The 7,793-nt window shown below is 35.7% G+C and overlaps 1 long non-coding RNA gene across 1 annotated transcript; it reads right to left on the bottom strand.

The window, feature by feature from the left end:
• Positions 1 to 2,984: 2,984 nt before the first annotated feature.
• Positions 2,985 to 7,152, bottom strand: LOC146392735 (uncharacterized). Its single transcript, XR_014802674.1, has 3 exons — positions 7,049 to 7,152; positions 4,951 to 5,106; positions 2,985 to 4,528 (listed from the first exon to the last, which is right to left on the bottom strand). It is a non-coding gene; the product is annotated as an uncharacterized LOC146392735 (long non-coding RNA).
• Between the last annotated feature and the right edge of the window lie 641 nt (positions 7,153 to 7,793).

Here is a 7,793-nt window from a genome sequence, read left to right as displayed (position 1 = left end):
AGCCTTAGGACAGTATTCTATGTTTTTTATGCCAGAAGTGGAGGATTTTCAACTCTGTGAATGGAGCAGCTATGATATGCTTTTTTTTTTTTCTTTACAGGATTTAGAAGAACACTAAAGTACTTCTTAATTCAAAATAATGGCACCTGGTTTAGAGGCACTAATTCCAGAGAACCTCCTTGAATGACCTTTGAAAGCAGGTGGCAGGTAATAAAAGGTTATAATACACAGAAAACTTCCATCTCTTTTTTTTTAATGTTGAGAAAAATGGAGGTGGGATCATTCAGGACCTTACAAAATATCTGTCTATATGCTGCTCTATCCTTCCCACTCATACCATCAGTTACCATCAAATGTGTGATGCGATGTTTTATGTTAAGCAGTCCAGCTTTTATCTTTAAATTTAAATTCAAATTAATATTGATGTTCACACCAATTTTTAAAAAATAAAGCAACTTTACTGATGTTATATTGTAATTTCTGCATATTTTTTCTTTGAGCTGTTGCACTAGTGAGATGATTCTATCACTCTCATCTCATCATTTTTTATTGTTCTTGGTTGCTGTTGAGGAGTGTTTGAACACAAACCCAAAGTTTTAAAAACCTAAACCTAAGTGAACCTGTGTTGTCTTTTTACAGGAGATAAACAAAGATCTTAAGTCCCCAGTCTGGGGAAACTATACAGGACTTACTGTGTGACTCCCTCACTTCTCTTAATGTTGCATTCGATCATGGGACAAGTGGGGGAATCACTGCCAAAGCAGTTGATTTCATTGCTTTGTGTGACTCCTCGGCCTTTCTTACTCCCAAGAACATTCAGTTGCACAACAGTAATCAAGGTTCAGTGGCACTTTAATATCTTCAGAGCTGAGAGACACCCAGATCAACAAACAAAAGCATATTAATAAAACATACTTTTCCCCAACAATAAAGCAAAAGGCAAACAAATGAAATACCCCCAGCCAAGCACCTAAAGCACTCTTTTGACTGCTAATAAGTGGTCAATATTTACAATCACCTGATTTCCACCTCTCTAATCAACATGGACAGGACTCTAAAATGGCATATATCACAACACACAGGCGGTGCTGCCATATTACATCTTGTTCATAATGATACATCTGACAGAGAGTCCTTTGTGACACCTGGGTTGCAAAGAAATAAACAAGAAGCATTCAGAACCTCCACCAGATGAGTATTTACTTTTAAGGGAATAGCATTGTCTTTTCTATATATTCATTTTGTTTTTTTGCTCCATTACAAAAACTTCCTAAAGTGCGTTTAAAAAGAACAAAGTGCAGGCTTTTGTTATTTGCCCTGTTGAAACCCGTGTTAAATTACTTGACATAATTATTTATTATTTTGGTCACAAGTTTATTTTGTTTTTCAAAAAAATGTATACTTATTCGGGAACATTGTACACATATTCAGATTGTGACTGTAATCCACAAAACAAAGTCAGAATAAAATAATAGATTATAATATTATAGTAATATTTTATTAATAATAATAATATTTAGAATCTGCATATATCATTCTCTGCGTCCTTACATGTTGTCAATACAGACATTGGCAAAAAAAAACAACAACATAGTTTTAAGTAGCATTATACAGCATTATTTTCACTTTGACCTTCAGATCAATGTATTCACCTTGAAGAGGTCAAGTGTGAGATGATATTTTGATTCGTTATATTGAAAATGCATACATTTTTGACCAGTAAATAACTTAGTTGACCTTGAAGACCACGGTGAATGTAAGCCAAATTTTAATGTGTTGTTATCATGATCCCACAAAGTCTGATTCCAAATTTTGAGCAATCATGTTTACATACAGAATGACACACACGCACGCCTGGAAACATTACCAAACACATAACATCTTTGGCAGAGGTAATAACAAAATCACCTAGATCTTAAAGAGGTACATCTATTACCCAATATGATGTCATGAAAGTGCTACCACGTCCTTCTTAGTTGTCATCATGTGTGAAACAAAAAGAAAAAAGGTCTTATCTGAGCCAATCATAATCCTTTTTTGTGAAATTTTAAATTTTACATCGCAGCCTTCGCTCAGCAGTAACAGCTATCAGCTTCTGTTAGTCAGGTGCTTCATTTACAGTTTTATCTCTGAGACACATTAATCACCCACATGCCTGCTGAACTCAAGAGAATTGACCCCAATGTTGCTGGCAGTGATCACACTTTAATTTAGATGTATAACTTGCTTGTTCAGCCCTTTTTGCAAAACATGCTTGGATTGCTGCGGTTGCAAGATTGTAAATGCAGGAGATGGAGCGGTGTTTTCTGTGATGGATGGCACTGAACAAGGGGAAAGTAACACCACAGGTTACTTGTGTGTGTGTGGGGGGGGTTGCACTTTTTGAATACTAATCACCATTTAATGGATGTGTCAGCCATTAAACATTGTGATATTTTATACATTAAAATGCTGGCGAGCCTTGTTTTTCTGAATTTATAATTACAGAATCAGCGTGGTGCTGTATTAAACCAGTCATTTAAAAATACTATAAAACAAGGACAGAAGTTAGCATGCTGGAGACTTTCCGCAACTCCCCTGCTCTTTAACTGATGTGAAACCTAGATTAATAACCTTACTTTCTAATCAGGCCAGGTGTGGTCACCTCTATTTTGAGGTCCTTTAATTAAGTGTCTAAGCAGAATAAAGGGAGCAAGGCATGGGTGCTCTTATCAGCAGATCCAAAGATATGTTATCACAGTCTTTCTTTCATTCTCACTCTTCTTTTCCCTCTCACTTTCCTCTCTTGTTTCCCCTTCTCAGAAATATTGTTCTCAGAAGGCCCCCCACCAGATCCTTTTAATAATCCCAAAGCAATTTGTAGAAACTTTAGCTCAACTTTTCTCTGGTTGCAGCTCCTCACAGGCCCTATAACAATGGCAGTAATCCCCTTATTCCCTCAACTTCACATATTGATTTTAAGGCAGGGCTAATAGGGGCGATAAGGTCATCACTGGCTTATTTTTTGGGACGCTTCCTGGCACTGTATGTATTTAACTGCTCCTTGATCAATTAAACTGACATGCCATAGTGGTGATATGTTCAGTTAATAGAACCCTACAGAAAAGTACATTGTGGATTGAATGGTTCTTCTTCATCTACACTGAAAAAAAAAATCAGTGGGATAAACGTAAAAAAATTATTGTAATCGGTTGCACGAAATTAAGTTATGTTTGGTTAACCTTAGTTTTTTATGTTATACCTGCACACATTTTTCTGGTAACATGAACATGACTTTGTTATGTTGTTATGTTTTTCATTCCGGTCAAATATTTATAGAAACCACTTGTTTATCAGACATGAACTTTTTGTGTTAATTGTATTGGACTACTATGTGTTATATTGACAAGATTATTTTATGGTAAGCTTATTTTATTTTATAACAAATTTCTAATATATAATATATAATCTAATATATAATTGAGTGTTCAATAAATAAAACTAAATTAAGGCTGATCTTATTGTATGTACTGTACACTTTCTCTTCAATCAAAGAAATAAGCAAAACATTTTTGAACAATGACCTGTATTTTTGAAAATACTACACAGTTGTAACAATGGACTTTCAATTCAGGCTTCCAAAATATACATGAGTCATATTTGTACAATGCATCTCTTGAAAAACATTCCACAACATTCCTCAAAGTTATCTTCTGTAAGCTGAATTCAACATTGTGGGGCCTTATGACATCGCGCTTATGTAAAAAATAGTTTTTTAAATGTAAGAGCCACAAGGTAATATGGCAACAGGGGTGTAATTATTAAAATGACACAAAGAAGAGACTTAAAATAACATTATAACCCACAGGCACAAAACCAAGAGACCTAAACTGATTAGTATTGGCTTGCTTCTATCACTAAACATCACAATCACTAATACTAGACGATGCAATCTGTTTGTAGTGGTGCACCTTGGGAAAAAAATTGCAAACTGGTGAAATTGGTGCAAGGCACCATTTCCATTGAGAGAAATGGACATTCAAAGTTAGAATTTTTTTTTTTTTAAAAGAGCCATGGCTTGAAAAGTGAAAACTGCAGTAATAAAGGCCCCAAGTTGAAAAGTGCCAGAAAAATAAGTTTCACTATGTACTGCAACATTACCAGTGCTGGCTTAAAAGAAAGGATGGTACATATTCGAAGAGGTAAACATGTTGTTCCCACATCATAACTGGAAAACTGTTCAATTGTACAGTCTGGTCCTGAAAACCTGGGCCTTCTTTGAAAGGCTGTTCCTTTTGAGCTCCATAACCAGTTTCTATAATACCTCGAAGGTATACTTTTCCAGTGGGTAGGTGAGGTTCAAAGTGTACATTAGTCCAAACAGCATTGCAGCTGCTAGGGTATAGTTATCCAAATCCTGCCAGACTCTCTGGCCTTCAAGGACTATCCCGATGTCCTCAGGGCTGCCATTGGCATCTCTTGACTTTATGATGTAAATTCCCATGGTTGTTTCCTTATTAGATCGTTGGATAATGGCTTCATCTGTGGCCTAGAAAATGCAGAATTCCAAAATTTAATTAAACAGAACACTGGTCAAAGAACATTATACCAAATCTTATTTTAATCTGTGTCACTATTCCAAAAAATGTTAACATTAACACATTAGGTGAACAAGAATGGATTCATTACAGCATGTGATTTGAGTCCTCAGAATGCTCAAAAAGGTAATGCATTTCTGAAGTGAAATCTCCATGCAAAGAAGCAGAATACTGTCAGAGCATAGAGGTGTTCAACTATGAACTCCACACATAGTTCTAATGCAGGTAAAAGAAGAAAAAAAAACGCACCCATGGTAAATTGTGAAAATCCCAGGTGATTTTCAACATACTCCTGGCATAGAGTGACAAGCAGCATTTTGTTAAAATTATTATTTTCCCTAAAGTGTATACACAAATAAATTTTTTTTCTTACCTGGGCCGTGGGCTCCAGAATGTTCTGAAGTCTTCTTCCTATTTGTCCTCCTCGCCTTTTGAAGACCTTTATTAGTTTGTCAGATAGCACATCTATCTGCGAGAGTAATCTGGACTGCAGTGGCATGGTGGTAATGCGCTTAAACTCTGCATTTATCTAAAAAGAGAAGTTGTCATATAAAAATGCTGTCAAAATCTCAAATCTCACAAGGTTACATCCACACAAAGTTGTTATTTTTTTGTCATATTACTATTTATTAGCTATGGGTCCCATGTTGCTGAGCAGTTCCATAGTTGCCCTTACTTCCATACCACCCAAAGCCTGTTTGCAACCACAGCAGTTGCCTCCTTCTGGCCATTTTGCAGTTCTGCCAAATGACCCAGAAACTACATCTATTATTGTCATATACACATCAAGGTCTTTCATTAATACTTAGTTAAATTAGTTAATTTGACCTTTCCAGAAAATTTACCTTACAGAATGTGAGATAACATATGCAAATCTTCACTAGTAAATAAAATAATGTTATTAAAACCTTAACTGTAACACCTCTACGTAACAGCGCTAGAGAATTGTTCTGAAGCAACACCAATCTGCCCTTCAGCAGGGATAAGCACCATATATCGATACAGAAAAAATAAATTTAACATATTTCTATCGTCATTATTTTTATCTCTTTAAGCCCTCCTCTCAGTCTCTCTATAAATCAGTTAAAATAATTTGTTGGGTTTTTGTGTGTCTTTAACATGTTATTAGTACATTACATTCACTGCCCCAGAACATGAAATAAAGCCCCACGTCATGCACTTCCTCTCCTAATGAGTACTGCATAGGTGTCATGCTCTAAATAAACCGACTTTAGTGAAGACACCCCCCGAACACACACACACAGAGCCCACCCCATGGCAAACTAGCTTATTTAACTGTTTAACTAAAACATTTTAGGTACAACCAGTTAACTAAATGGACACAAGTTTGTTAGTCTGTATTCACTGAGAAAAAACAAGCGAATGTGACTGGGCACACACTGAAAAAAAGCTAATGCACATAATATTGTCCCGCAGCTTAAGCTAGCATTATCGTTAGTTAACTTAAGGAATGACTTGTTTTTTCCATTATGTTGCTCAACAGCAATTCATGAGAAAAACTTCCCCATCTAATGGATGTTCTCTTCGTTTCCTCTCAAACATGTAGTTTTCAGTTTACCTCGACAAAGTAAAGCTCAGCACCAAACGTAAACTAAGCGAAGACAAAAAATGGCGGACCGCCACAGTGAATTTTCCCTCGCAGAACACACCCTGGGGGGGGGGGGGAGTTTCAACAGAAAACATAACTATTTTCTGTTATTTTGATATGACTGGTTTTAAAAGACTGAACATCCTTCTAAAACAAGTGAAAGGCGTGAGACTTAATTATGTTTAGACCAAAAATATAAATGATTCATGTTGGATATATTTACTGTATTTTTACTAATTTAACAACCTCATCATTGCATTAGTCGCTTTATGCTATAGCATTACGCTTACATTAGCTTGAAGCTCAAGGTCGTCATTTTATTTAATTTCTTTTTCTGGGCTTACAAACAGGACACACAACATTTAGATAACCGTTACACTGAATCTTGGGTCTGTGTTGAGTCTTCCAGCTGCTGACTACAGAAGCTAGATTGACCTTTCAGCATGTTTATAGCGGCTGTGGCTATGTGCTGGTAATGTTACCGTGTTTGAGCAGTCACATTGGCAGCAGACATGTTTCAACAAACTAGTCATATCCCGGCCCTACATTAGCTTGTTTAATGGTTAAGACACTGCAGGTACCACCACTTACTACAGACACCGATGCAAGTTTGTAATAGTCTGTTAATTTAGACTGAAAGAATATACAAACAATATTAACTCACATTATATATGTTAATTACTAATTTGCTTATCGCATAATATCGGTTACCATTAGTTAACTGGAGCCTAACATTAGCCTTTCATGGTTTTCGATAAACAGCCCACATACCTGTAAAATAACAACACCCCAGTAAAAGTCCACATATATAAAGGGTCTACACTCTTTCTCACTGGTGTGTTAGCTTTAAAATCTTATTTACCTTCAAGTGTAAAACTCCAGATGGTAGTAGATTTTCCAAAGCGAGAGACAAAAATGGCGGACAGTGCAGCCGATTTTTCCTTTCCAGGGGGCGGAGCTTGAGGATAAAACACACTAACTTGTTTCTTTTCAACATGATTTGTTCTAAAAGAATGAATATTCTTAAAGAATATGTGAAAATTAAAAGACAAAAATATGTTTAGATGTGAAATTTAAATTAGTCATGCTGGATATATGAAGTAATTCTATGCAAATTCAACAACCACCCTATTGCATTTTTTTCAGTGTATGTGGAACAGTGTGCACGCATTTATCATAGCCAGTGAATTACACGTCTAGACATTAATTTCCCTCCTTTATCAATAATAAACTAAATAATTTTTCCTGGCAATCAACTGAAAACTGACATTATTTAAATCTTTTCCTTCTCTATTTTTCAGTAAACATAACAGTTCCCCCAATTATAGTTCTCCTCCAATAAAATTAGTAGCTGTTTTATTACAACTATTAATGATATTAATCATTGATAGTTGTAAGACTTTAATGCGCTCAAAGACTCAGAATACAGTAGGTAGCCAATCATGACTTTTATTGTAGGCCAAAATCATTAACTTTTGGAGAAAGCCAAAGGTGACTCTCAATAGTTACCTCTCTCAAGGAGGGTATGTTTTTGATTGCATGTCATCACTTTGTCTGTAAACATGACAGCTCAAAAAGTGTTGAATGAATTCTACAGGTGTAAATTT

This window comes from Perissodus microlepis, chromosome 2 (genome assembly GCF_051167445.1).
Source record: "Perissodus microlepis isolate ML-2025 ecotype Zambia chromosome 2, ASM5116744v1, whole genome shotgun sequence".
Classification (NCBI taxonomy): domain Eukaryota; kingdom Metazoa; phylum Chordata; class Actinopteri; order Cichliformes; family Cichlidae; genus Perissodus; species Perissodus microlepis.
Note: the sequence above shows the minus strand (reverse complement) of the source record. Positions and strands in the feature narration are given on the sequence as shown.